Source organism: Lontra canadensis, unplaced genomic scaffold (assembly GCF_010015895.1).
Source record: "Lontra canadensis isolate GAN:19392208 unplaced genomic scaffold, GSC_riverotter_1.0 scaffold13, whole genome shotgun sequence".
NCBI classification, from domain to species: Eukaryota; Metazoa; Chordata; class Mammalia; order Carnivora; family Mustelidae; genus Lontra; species Lontra canadensis.
In genome coordinates this window covers 1,941,081-1,954,782 of record NW_022631007.1, presented here as the reverse complement: position 1 = coordinate 1,954,782, position 13,702 = coordinate 1,941,081, and positions in this window count along the sequence as shown.

Sequence of the window (13,702 nt, the reverse complement as noted above, 5' to 3'; positions counted from 1 at the left end):
CCCCCCCCCCCCCCCCGCAAGCTGACTCTGAGCCAAGAATTCAAATGCAAGTGATTTGTTAAAGAAATCACTGTTCTTAGAACTGTTCTTAGCGCCAGCACTAGGGGAGCAAGATAAGACAGGGAACGAAGTCAAGGAATGGCATGATTTCAGATGAAGTCCAGTTTCAGCCTTATCTTGGAATAATCTGTGAAAAGTAAATTATGCATCAGAATTTGTCTTATATCAAGGCAAAGCCTGTGGGCTTTTTGTACTCCTGCACCTGTCTATTCTTGTGAGGGGCAGGGAGGATGTGTAACCCCCTGGAGGTGTACCATCTGATAGTGTTAGGCTCTCCATTGGGATGAAGCTACTACAAGAGCCTAAAGGCAACCCTCTGAAGGTTTCAGCAGAAGAGCATGGGTCCACAAAACTGGTAAAGGAGATCAGAGAATCTCTGGAAAAGCTGACAATAGTGCCTGCTACAACCTTCTATGACTGAATTTGTGCAATCTGTCACCTACTCTCTATGTCTCCACACTCAATATCTGCCTATTTGAACCTCTCTAACCAACTGACCACATTTTACCTATTCCTACCCCATTTGGCTTGAGATGCAGATACGTCCTCCAGCCCCAACTTCAACATGCCAGTCTCCATGAGAATGGCTTCCAGGCTGCTGTCAAGTTGTCAAGTTTTCAAGTTGAAAACCCCTGGATCTACCTAACCTTGGTAATCTACAGGGCTTACCCAGCCAGGATCTATTTCTACTCTTCTTTCAACTCGAAAGAGAAAAACTGGCATCACATCTCTCAATTTTGAAGTGCAAAATTCTTGAAATTACCTAGAACTCCTCTTAGAGTCCATTTATTTTTGTTAGCTCTATAATTTATTTATAAACGTATAAACCGTATTTTACTTATTAAGTATATATATGGCTTAGTTGGAGAAGATGAGAAGTCACAAGAATAAAAAAATTGAGAACTAAATACCAGCATTTGTAGAATAGGGAAATAAACTGTAAACCAAATAAATACACTAGGAGAAAACGTGTGGTATCAAACTTGGCACATACAAACAATGAAAAATGAATCAAACCTATATAAAAAATCAGTTCTCTTCCCCATAATTTATGTCAGTATTTTACATATAATAAAATCCTCTCTAAGCAATAACTGATAAAGCAATAAAGCTGTCAGATACGATAAACGGACTGTTTGCCTGGACTGTCTGAAAACACGGCCATTCAGAGGCAGATACCCTGTTATATTAAGCTACATGAAGAAAACATTTATCTATTGTGCGATAAACCTGACAAGTGCCTAAATCAGCTGCCTAAGAAGACTCTGGTAATGCACCTCTACAAAGGCTGATATTTAATTATATCACCGTGAGTGTGAGATATAATTGGGCCTATTATGTGACAGGAGCAGAAAAGGGGGAGTAGAAATTAACTCCCATTGAACAACAAAGTAATTATCCATTACTGAAGATAAGGTAGGACATCTTCATTGTATTTTAAGGCTGGATTCATTCATCAGTGTTTCTGTTGCTGTCTCTATATCTACATGACCTAAAAAGGTCAACCCAGCATCGAGAATGTTATCCACTGGAGAAACATTCTGACATCTGGAACATACACCAACGTGAGTTCCAAATACCTCAAACCCAAGATATTATCCTTATCTTAGCTGTTCCTCCCATGTTCACCAACTCCACCGTCACAGCTGCCCAAGTTATGGCACTTGGAATTATTCTTAGCTATTCTTTCATCCCTTACATCGCTTTGGACATCAATACCTAACAGTTTTGTGTTCCAAACCCCTGTCTGTCCTGAGCCCTTTCCTCCATTCTGTTTGCACTGTCTTTTTTTTAGGTTCTGACTTTTTTTTGCTGAGCCTGTTATATTTACCTCTTGCCAGTTCTCAACCAACCCCAGCCTTTTGCCTTCCCAGGCTACTGGCAGAACATTGATGTCAAGGTAAACTTCTAAAATGTAAATCTAGTCATGTCACTCATCACTCACCTGCCTTAAAAATGGCCCAAGTTTAACAGCAGAGATCAAAAGAAGGAGCCAGACAAGAAAGAACACTTACAGCAGGTTAAAAAATAAGTAGTGTTTGGATGCACACTAGGGGGCTGCATTAGTATCATATCACTGCTGTAACAAATAATCAGAAACTTCGTGGCTTAAAACAACATGAGTTTATTATCCTACAGTTCTGGAGGTCAGAAGTCTGAAAAGGATGTTACAGAGCTAAAACCAAGGTACTTTTTTGTTTATTTGTTTGTTTGTTTGTTTGTTTGTTTCTGAAAGCAGTAGGGGAAAATTTGTTCTTTCTTTTTACATCATTTAGAGACTGCCTACATTCCTTTGATTATGGCCCCTTCCAGTAATCAGATCACTCTGACCTCTACTTCTGTCCTTACATCTCATTCTTTGACTGCCCTATCTCTTGCTTTCACTTATAAGAACACTTAGGATCACATAGGGCCCACCCAGATGATCCCAAGATAGTCTATCCCAAGATCCTTACTTTAATGACATCTGCAAAGTCCCTTCTGCCATGTAAGGTAAACTTTTTATACAGGAGGTATTGAAGATTAGGACATGAACACTGCAAAATGGGTGAGTGGGCATTATTCTGACCACCATAGGTGATAAGATCATAAGGAAACCCAAGGAAGGAAAGACTATGAAAGTCAAAACAGAGTTTACCTCAATGAGGAAGGAAAGGATCACAGTTAAAAAGAAATATGCAGAAACAGGCTTCTAGGGAGATAGAAATTTTCTGTTTCCTCAACCAGGAGGTGGTTTTGTGACTATTCACTTTAAAGCATGGTTTAAGCCATACATTTACAATTTAAGCATTGTAATATAGGTGTTTATTTCACCTTAAAAAAATGATCATAAAACCTGCCTGAAGGTCTGCATTATATTATTCTGGATAGCTGGTCCTCCCAAAACAGTGTCAGCTTCTCTTTCTAGCCTCATCTCTAAGCATTCCCTGCACCTCCTTCTGGTTTCCCTCCCTTCCCTCAATTTAGATTCTACTTCAGCCTCACTGACCACAGGATACTCATTTATACCTTTGTATATTTGGACACAGGTTTCTCACTGCTTGTTCTGGTTTTATCTGGTTTGCCTGGTGAACACTGTCACATTCATTAAGCCCGGGGCAAATAGTACATATCATGTTAACCCCTCCCTGACTACTGTGCCCCCACTCTCTTCCAAAGACTCAGGTGGTCCAACTCCTATGCCACCACCACATTTCATTCATAATCCATCATCACACGACCATGTATGGTGAATTGATATTTATATCTCTATTTTCCCAGAAAATCTCCAAACAAATTTAGAACATCTTTTTCTTAACAAAGTGTTTGGCATACATTTTATACTTAATAATTTGTTTTTGTTTTTGTTTTTATGATCCTTTTTACTGTGTGAGAAAAGCTACAGGATAGGGTTGGGGCAGGTGGAGGTTGATAAAAATGGAAAGAAGCCAGGTTCACACAGTCACATTCTAGGTCCACCAAGTAGGATGTAAGGAATTGCAGTTTTGAAAATAGACTTAAATTCAAAGCATGCAGATAATTTATATATAGTTGATTATTCACAGTAATGGTCTAGAAAGTTACAGGGAATACAGAACCATTGTTCCAAGCAAGAGAAGCTCCTGAATAATACAACAGAGACTTTTAGGTAAGTTTTTAAAAATTTTTTGTGTGAAATAAATACCTACATTAAAAATGTCTAAGGCATCCAAATCAGAAAAGAAGTAAAACTATCTCTATTTGCAGATGACATGATACTATTTATAGAAAACCATAAAGCCTCCACTAAAAAACTGTTAGAACTAATAAATTCATTGAGTTTGCAGGATAAAAATCGACATAAAACATTAAATTTCTATACACTAATAACTATCAGAAATAAAAATTAAGAAAAACATCTGATTTACAAGTGTATCAAAGAGGGAAAATATCTAGGAGTAAATTTAACCAAGGAGGTGAAAGACCTAAAGACGGGAAAGTATAAGACACAAATGAAAGAAACTCAAGAAGACATAAATAAATGGAAGGATATCTCACGCTCATAGAATGGAAGAATAAATGTTGTTAAAATGCCCATACTACCCAAAGCAATGTATGGATCTAATGCAATCCTTACCAAAACAAAAAAAAAAAAAAAAAGAAAGAAAGAAAGAAAAGAAAAAAGACACATGAAAAAATGTTCATCATCATTGGCCATTAGGGAGATTCAAATCAAAACCACATTGAGATACCACCTTACACCAGTTAGAATGGCAAAAATTAAAAAGACAATAAACAACAAGTGTTGGAGAGGATGTGGAGAAAGGGGAACCCTCTTACACTGTTGGTGGGAATCTAAGTTGGTACAGCCACTTTGGAAAACAGTGTGAAGATTCCTTAAGAAATTAAAAATAGAGTTACCCTATGACCCTTCAATTACACTACTGGGTATTTACCCCAAAGATACAGATGTAGTGAAAAGAAAGCCCATCTGTACCCCAATGTTCATAGCAGCAATGGCCACAGTCGCCAAACTGTGGAAAGAGCCACGATACCCTTCAACAGATGAAAGGATAAAGAAGATATGGTCTATATATACAATGGAATATTATGCCTCCATCAGAAAGGATGAATACCCAGCTTTTTGTATTAACATGGAAAAGACTGGAGGAGATTACGCTGAGTGAAATAAGTCAAGCAGAGAGAGTCAATTATCATATGGTTTCACCTACTTTGTGGAGCATAAGGAATAACATGGAGGACATTAGGAGAAGGAAAGGAAAAGTGAATTGGGGGAAATTGGAGGGGGAGACAAATCATGAGAAACTGTGTACTCTGAGAAACAAACTGAGAGTTTAGGACAGGAGAGAAGTCAGGGTTAGGTGAGCCTGGTGGTGAGTATTAAGGAGGGGACTATTGCATGGAGCAGAGTGTGGTACATAAACAATGAATCTTGGAACACTGAAAAAATAAAATAAAATTTTAAAAAATTCCAATGACATTTTTTATAGAAATAAAACGAGCAATCCTAAAACTCGTATGAAACCACAAAAGACCCCAAATAGCCAAAGCAATCTTGAGAAAGAACCAACCTGGAGGCATGGGCTACCTGATTTCAAACTATATTTCAAAGCTAAAATAATCAAGAGTATAGTAGTAGCATAAAAATAGACACATAGGTCAATGGAGTAAAAATCCCAGAAATAAAACCATATGTAAATGGTCAATTAACGCATAGCAAAGAAGCCAAGAACATGCGATGAAAAAAAACAGTATCCTCAATAAATGGTTGAAACTGTACCCATTTCTTATACTATACACAAAAATCAACTCAAGGTGGTCATGTAATACCTGAAACCATTAAACTCCCAGAAGATAACATAGGCAACACGCCCCTTGACATCAATCTTATCAATGATTTTTAAAATATGACACTGAAAGCAAGGTCAACAAAAGCAAAAATAAACAAGTGTGACTACATCAAACTAAAAAACTTCTGCATAGCAAAGGAAAACATTACCAAAATTAAAAGGCAACCTACTGAATGCAAGAAAATATTTGCCAATCATTTATCAGATAAGGGGTTAATATTCAAAACATTTAAAGAACCCATATAAGTCAATAATAAAAACACAAACAATATGATTAAAAAATGGGCAACAGGTCTGAATAGACATTTATCCAAAGAAGATATATAAATGGCCAACAAGTACATGAAAAGGTGTTCAATATCACTAATCATCAGGGAAATGCAAATCAAAACCACAATGAGATGTCACCTCACACCTGTTAGAATGGCTACCTATTATCAAAAACACAAGAGATAACAAATTCTGGCAAGGCTGTGGAGAAAAGTAAACCCTCTACACTGCTGGTGGGAATGTGATTGGTGCAGCCACTATGAAAAATAGCATAGAGCTTCCTGGAAAAATTAAAAATAGAACTACCACATAATTTGTCAACTCCACTTCTGGGTATTTACCCAAAGGATACAAAAACACTAACTCAAAAATATATCTGTACCCCTATGTTCATAGAAGGGTTATTTACAATAGTCAAGACATGGAAACAACTTGAGTAACATAAATGTCCACTAATGGATATATGGATAAGGAAAACGTAATACACACACACACATATATCCATATCTATATCTATGTAGATATAGATATGGATATGAATGCCTATGTACATGTATGGATGGATGTGTGTGTGTGTGTGTGTGTGTGTGTTGAATATATGTATACGTGTGTGGTGAAATAGTACTCAGTCATGAAAAAGAAGAAAATCTTACCATGTGGACCATGAGCACATTATGCTAAGTGAAGTAAATCAGACAGAGAATGACAAATAGTGCATGATCTCAATTCATGTGAAATCAAAACAAACAAATGAAAATCATACATAGAGCAGATTTTTGGCTCCCAGGGCAGGGGTGGGCAAAGTAGGCAGAGGGGATCAAAAGTTACAAAGTTCAGATTATAAAATAAATAAATCCTGGGGATATAATGTACAGCATGGTGACTACAGTTAATAGCATTATATCACATATTTGAAAGTTGTTAAGACAGTAAATCTTAAAAGTTCTCATCACAAGAAAAAAATGTATAATTCTCTGTGGTGATAGATGCTAACTAGATTAATTACATCACTGAGCAATATATATGTGTGTATATATATGCAGACTCATTATGGTTTATACCTGAAACTAATACAACATTATATATCAATTATATTCTGATTAAAAAAAAAGAAAGAAAGAAAGATACAAGGCTTGTGATCTCTATCATATGTCTCATTGAATTCACCAGTCTGGAAGAAAGGGGAAAAAAAAAAAGGTATAAAATGGTACTGAACCATTGGTCCTAGGGGAAATTCAGGGTTAAGTACCTATGAACCTCTGGTAGCAACGTTTTCCTCAGCCAATCAATACATAACCTTGTTTTGGTGTATTTCTGCTTAAAGATACCTTATTTAATATACAATAATAAATGTAAAATATTTAATATATACTTATTTAATATGTGCCTTGAACTCTTAGCCAGTAGTTCTCTAACTCATGCCTGAACAAAGCTTACCCAACAAACATATTTTCTCCACAAAGTGAATCATAGCCTTCCTGTGCTGAGGAACTCTTAGCTAGCCTTTCAGCACTGTGTTTGCCCGCTACTTTGTAACAGAAAAATCATCAACACAAAAACACAAAAATGAAATAATGTGGCACTCAATGTACCCCTATAAGGACAATTGTTTATAGTATGAGGACCAAAACAAGAGGCAGAATGTCTGGTCATCCTGTTCAATATCAGCTGGGAATACCCACATCTGGAGACCAACATTTTTTGCCACTCCACGAGTGTCCATGTTCACAAATGACCACTCACATGCAGCTGAGTACTGACTTGGGGAGGACAAACAATTTTTACCAAGTAGGTAAATTTGCAAATACCGAATCCACAAATAGTGAGGATTGACTATACATTACTTTAATTTTACTGTCCTCCCCACTACCTAACAGTTGAAACTAAGACGTAGAATATTGATTAACCTAAGATTACATTGTTGGTACTTGTGAGAGGCAGGATTCAAACCTCTACACCTCTGGTTGGGGCCAACATCTGTGCTCTGCCCCCTGCAGGCCAGCTATCATCCTGCACAGTGGTTTATGAAGAATGAGTCTTTAGAGCTGAGAGGTATGGGATTTGTGCTATTCATGGCTTCTTTTGTTCATTCTCTGACCTCATAGAATATTTACCTTGCTTGACTCTTATTTTTTAAGTTTATTTATTTTTATTTTAGTAATCTCTACACCCAACATGGGGCTTGAACTTGCAGCCTTGAGATCAAGGATCTCATGTTCTTCCAGCTGGGCAAGCCCGGGATTCCTAGCTTGCTTGACTCTTAACAAAATTCTACAAGAACACCATCACTGCATTTACCTACCTTCACTGATTTTTAGTTCGCATTCATGTCAGTAATAGATTATTTAAAGGAACTACTCTTTCTTACTCACCGTAAGATGTTCCAAAAAGATAAATGTAATTTGAAAATATTCACAAAGCTGACACCTGAGAGTTTATTAATCATTGTTCATTAATAATTAATAGAAACTCAGTTAAGATTTACTGTTCTTCTTCAATAGAGTATATTGACTTTATTGAACTTGGATCTTTACAAATCATAAAAGTTTATGCTTTCCTTGAGCGTGTCTCACACTTCCAGAGATAGAAGAGCCCTAGGAGAAGGAGAGAACTAGTGTGCAGAAACCATTCTGTGTGAATCGCCAGCCCACAGAATAGGGAAAGCTTCAAGATTCTTCTATGTGCATATCTCCACCTCTGGCCCACTTTCCATTTAGCCACAGATCAATGGGAATCAAGCAATTTCACTATTGATTTATGATGCAAAAAATAATTTTCCATAATAAATATTCCAGTGTAAATGTTCATTATAAGCAAAATATTCCTAGATACTCATTTTATGAAATGTAACAGTCATAAGCCAAGATGACCACAGATCACAACTCCTGGCTAAGCTATCATTTGACCAGAAGATCCTGGTTTGGACTCAGCTTCCAATAACTATTATGCTGTCAACCTCCCCTTCTTAATGTTCTCTTTAATCTGATTATGATTATGATCTTCACATGATCAAATTCTAGAATTACACACAAAGACAACCAGATAATTGTGTAATGACTACTAAAAACAAGGTTGTTCCAAGATGTTGAAATAAGCTGAATGTACATCAGCTCTATCCATCCTCAAATCTCTATCACGTTACATCCTAATCCCTTCTCTTACTTCTTAAGGAATAGAAATGAAATGAGAAATAAATAGTTAGCACCTAGTTAGTGAAGTATTAGGCTTAAATCCTTGACCTTTTTTATAGCAGGTTTTTCACTGTATTATTATTACATTATATTGATCATTACCAGATCCTCATCTTGAGTATCCCTCAGAAGTCAACCAATCAGACAACAGGTCAACCTTTTACTTCATTCCTATTGGAATGAAAACTGAATGTCTCCATCTTCTGTACTTGACATTTACCAGGTAAAAATTCCCCTGCCTTCCCCACTCTGATTGATTCAAGAACTCCAAAGCTATCTTAAGTTGTTCTGATGAGTCAATATCTGAGTTTTTACAATTTGATTACAATTCTAAAAATGACAAACATCCTTTTACTCTGCATGCCAGTTTCAGTTAAGAAAATATTTATGTAATCAGCAACGAGCACAGAGAATATAAGAAGTCATTAATGACAAGTTATTTTATGTGAGAGATTGCAGAAGGGTCAGATTCGGAGCTTAAGCAAAAGTATTTTCCTGTAACTTTTCTCCAAATGAGCACATTAAAGTCAGAGAAAGAGCAATGCTTTCACCGTAATTCATAGTTTTCTGAAAGCTAAATGACCTTTTTAGAAGATTCTTGGCCTCAAGATGTGATAAAAATGGAAGGGATATGAATACCTACAATTCAGTAATGAATTGTAAATGGCTTAGTAATCCACTTCCAGTGCTCACAGATCCTGTCCCAAAAGCATCTATTCATATATATAAACCATCCAACAATAGCTCCTTCTACTGGTTTTGAATTCCATATCAAATTGAAAAATTATTCTGGTTATTAAAAAAAAACCTCTCTTAGAATGATTTTGGTACATTTCTTTGCTGTTTACTGCAGCTAATTTAAAATTCATTCTAACATTTCAAATAGTATGTTATAGATAAAAATAAATACATTATATTAGTCAGGCAGCTCCATTAACTTCACATTTTAAGAAAAAACATAGAACACTGCAGTCTTTTTCCTCTTTCCCAACAGGAGTGTCTAAAGGTCTCACACTGTGGTCAGAATGGGGAATCCACACCCTTCCAGGTCATAAGATATGTTGTTTGTCACTCAGAGCCCCACTCTACAAAAGACACATTAAGAGGATCATATCCATACTCATACTGGTGGAGGGGTAGAACTCAGCCGAGTTCTACTGCTTGAACTTCAAACCTCACAGGAAAACAAAAACAAAAAAAAAGTGAATAGTACAATAGCAGGGGGCTTTTAAGTAGGGAACCTAGTTTTCACTCAGGGGCTTTTAAGTTCTTCATCCCTGTCTCTCCAGTTATTGCAATCATTAAATGAAATTACCTTGAGATGTTCTCACACATAACCCAATTAGATCTGGATCTCAGGAGGCCAGGCCTGGGTGACAACATTATATAAAACTCCCCTGGTAATTCAGTGTTGGGGACCAGTGAGTTGAAGTATCTCTCTTGCTATTCTTTCTTGTAGACGTTTGATCTACAAATACACAGGCATGGAACATTGTGTGGTTAGATGGAAAGTTCTTCTTAACCAGTCACTGAGGCATAGTAAATGATCTCCAGGAACAAGACCTGAATCTTGAAAAGAATCCTGGGCATCCACATGTAAGTGGGCAAAAATGCCCTGCTAAGATGCCTGTGGCCCAGACAACTTTTGATCTAGTATAGGGGCAGCTCTGTAATTATGGACAAGATAGATTAGACAGCAAGGAGCTATCTGATTGAACAATGGCATAGCAACAACTGAAGCAAGGATGGGAAAAAAGGGCTCCACTAAAGCACTCATCATACATCCTGCTTCCTTCGCAAGGAGGCATCTGGGAACAGATTGACTCCTTTTGAACTAAGCAAACCTCATAGTACTTGACCAACTAAGGAGCTGCGCCAAGATGAGGAGAAGTGATAAACCCAAGAGAGGTACTGGATTTCCTTTAATATAGCACCTTTTAAAATCATTGCATAACATATTATTATATATTACATAATCTATGAATTACCATGTATACAGTCATTATGTATACAATTGCAAAAAAAGGTGATTGAAAAAATTGACTCTGGACACTTCTATCCCTAAATGATACAAAGAGCATCTCTGTAGATAGTCTCCCATTTAGGATAACATTGTCGGGGCTTTGTGTTATAAAATCAAAAACCCCAAAGCATCAGCTGGATGATAAATGTGTGAGACTAAAAGAAAAACATTGTTCTACATCATGTTCCACATTATGATTGCATTATGATTTATTTATCCATTCCTTACCAAGGGGTATTTCTGCTGTTTCTAATTTTTTGCTATTAAATATAAATATAAATGTGTGTGTGTGTGTGTGTGTATAGTGTTATAGGACAATGCCTCTTAACTTTAATAGGCATGTAAATCATCTTGCTAAAATACAGGTTCTGATTCAATACATCCAGGATGTGGCCTGAGAGTCTGCATTTCTACCTCATTCTAAGGATATCAACACTGATAAGTTTATAGAATATATACTTTCTTTAATTTTGATAGTTTCTAAAATGAGGATGAGAGGTAAGTCTTAAAAGTGAAAAGTAGAATAAAGAACAGTATTTTTTAACTCCATACACTTAGATCTTATTGGAATTTGTTTCAATGCACATATTACTTTAGCAATTAAAAAAATAGAAATTTGAGGGGTGCCTGGGAGGCTCAGTTGGTTAAGTGTCTGCCTTTGCCTCAGGTCATGATTGCAGGGTTCTGGGATTGGGCCCCACATCGAGCTCCCTGCTCAGCAGGGAGTCTGCTTCTCTCTCTCCCTCTGACCCTCCCCCACTCATGCTCCCATGTGTTTGCACGTGTGTGTGTGTGTGTGTGTGCGTGCACACACTCTTTCTCTCTCTCTCTCTGTCTCAAATAAATAAATAAAATCTTTTAAAATATGGAAACTTGACACAAGCAGTCAGATAGTTTTAATAAATTAGCGAGTAATAACGAGGTGATAACCAGGTAGTTCTCTCCCATTCTCTCGGATACAAATGAATTTTTCAACATTACCGTAAAACTTCTAGAGATTCTTATTTTTCTGTTTTCCTGACTCTACTTTAAACTGACCTCTTTCAGGTATTTTTCCAACCTCCTGACTGGTGGCCCCACAGCTTCCACCTCTTTTCAAAATGCAAATATCTCAAAAGGTCATGGGTTTTGGGGAAGGTGAATAATGGAATTTCCTGCTTAAGACAGTGCAACTACTTATAGGACATCTGAAGAGTCAGATATGCCATGAAGTAACCCCAGGATGGCCAAATCCCTTTTTCTGTAAAACCTTTCCGTGACCTAACCTACAGAAAGTAGGTCCAAGCAAATTCCAGATGTTAAATTCATCTTAGGTGAATGACTAATCTTTATTCCATGTTAACTTTTTTTTTTTTAATTTAAATCTTTTTCTATGAGTTTTTTTTATTGTAGGTTTTAGAAACCAGAGAAGTTCAAGATAGTTGGGGAAAGTCTCACTCAAAAGGTAGGTAAAAGTAGTATCTGGTTTTTAGAAAGAAAAATCTACAAGAAATATAAGAACCTAATTAGAGATTTGAAATCATTTTGATATTATAGGAAATCCAGGCTTACCTTAACGACCATAACAACATAAAAATATAGGGGTCGGCAACTAATTTGGTGATCTAATTAAATGCACTGACTGGTACTAGACGACTTAGAGAGAGTTTTTCTAGTTGGAACTAGTTGGAACTAGTTTTTCACTTAGGTTCATCATAGTGTTCTTGAAAACTTGGAAACCTGCCACTCAAAATCATCTTTGCCTGCTTATTCATCAGTCAGTCCAACTAAATGATACAATTGTTCCCCCAGTCCCTTGCAAGCAAAAACGGAGATGAAGTTGTCTATGACTGGACCCTCAGCAATGTAAAGTCTGAGATAACCGTTTTATTTCAAGACAGGTTGGCATTTTATTGGTTGAAACTTAGAAGACCCCAAGGAGGGTCAACGTTTATAAACTATAGAGTGGAACGTAGGGATTTATTGGAACCATAGATCACACTTTAGATCTTTTGCAAAGACAATACCCTACCATTTATTTGGGCTGAGAATTGAATCATTTCCCAGGTTATAAAGACACACTTACTGAAACAAAAACAAGGTAGATCTGTCATTATAAGCAGAGAAGATGGCAAATGCTAACGGAGAGGGATGTGTGTGTGTGTGTGTGTTATAAGCGTTTGAAATGTCTTGCAGGTATTTTAAACCTAACGTAGTCAGAGCTGAGTTTACCTATTGTTTCTCCTCAGGCTTTATAAATAATATTGTGTAACATGCTGATATCTGAAACCATAGAAGGTTAATAATATTAGTTAGTAGTGAGGTGTTATGATGATGCATATCACAAGTAGATTGAGACTGACTTTTGATTCACTGAGACAGTTTTAACTATTCATATACCACGTGCTATCCTTTTTTACTCTTATTTCTACCTTCTCATCACTCTGACAAAGTGATCACAATTGAACAATTATTCCATAAAAGAATTATAAACAGCAACCTTTCCAGATTCAATGGGAGACTCTGAAATTGGAAATTGGGTTTCAACCAAAGATGTATGCTGGAGTAGCTACAATAAACTGAAACCATTAGGGCTATTTGCAAACTAAGTGGATGTGTCTTTGTTAAAATTTGATGTTTATTTTTAATATGGTTGCCTGCCCTTCTCTATTTGAACAGCTCATTACACCTTAAATATAAACCACATGTGCACTAGAGCATTTATGTAATTTTCTAGGGTAAAGAATTTGGGCTGTGATCCAACACTAAAATATATTACTTTAATATTTATTTGCATCTGTTTGGTATTGTCATGATCCATACAAGACGGAATCATTTTGCTTTCCTTA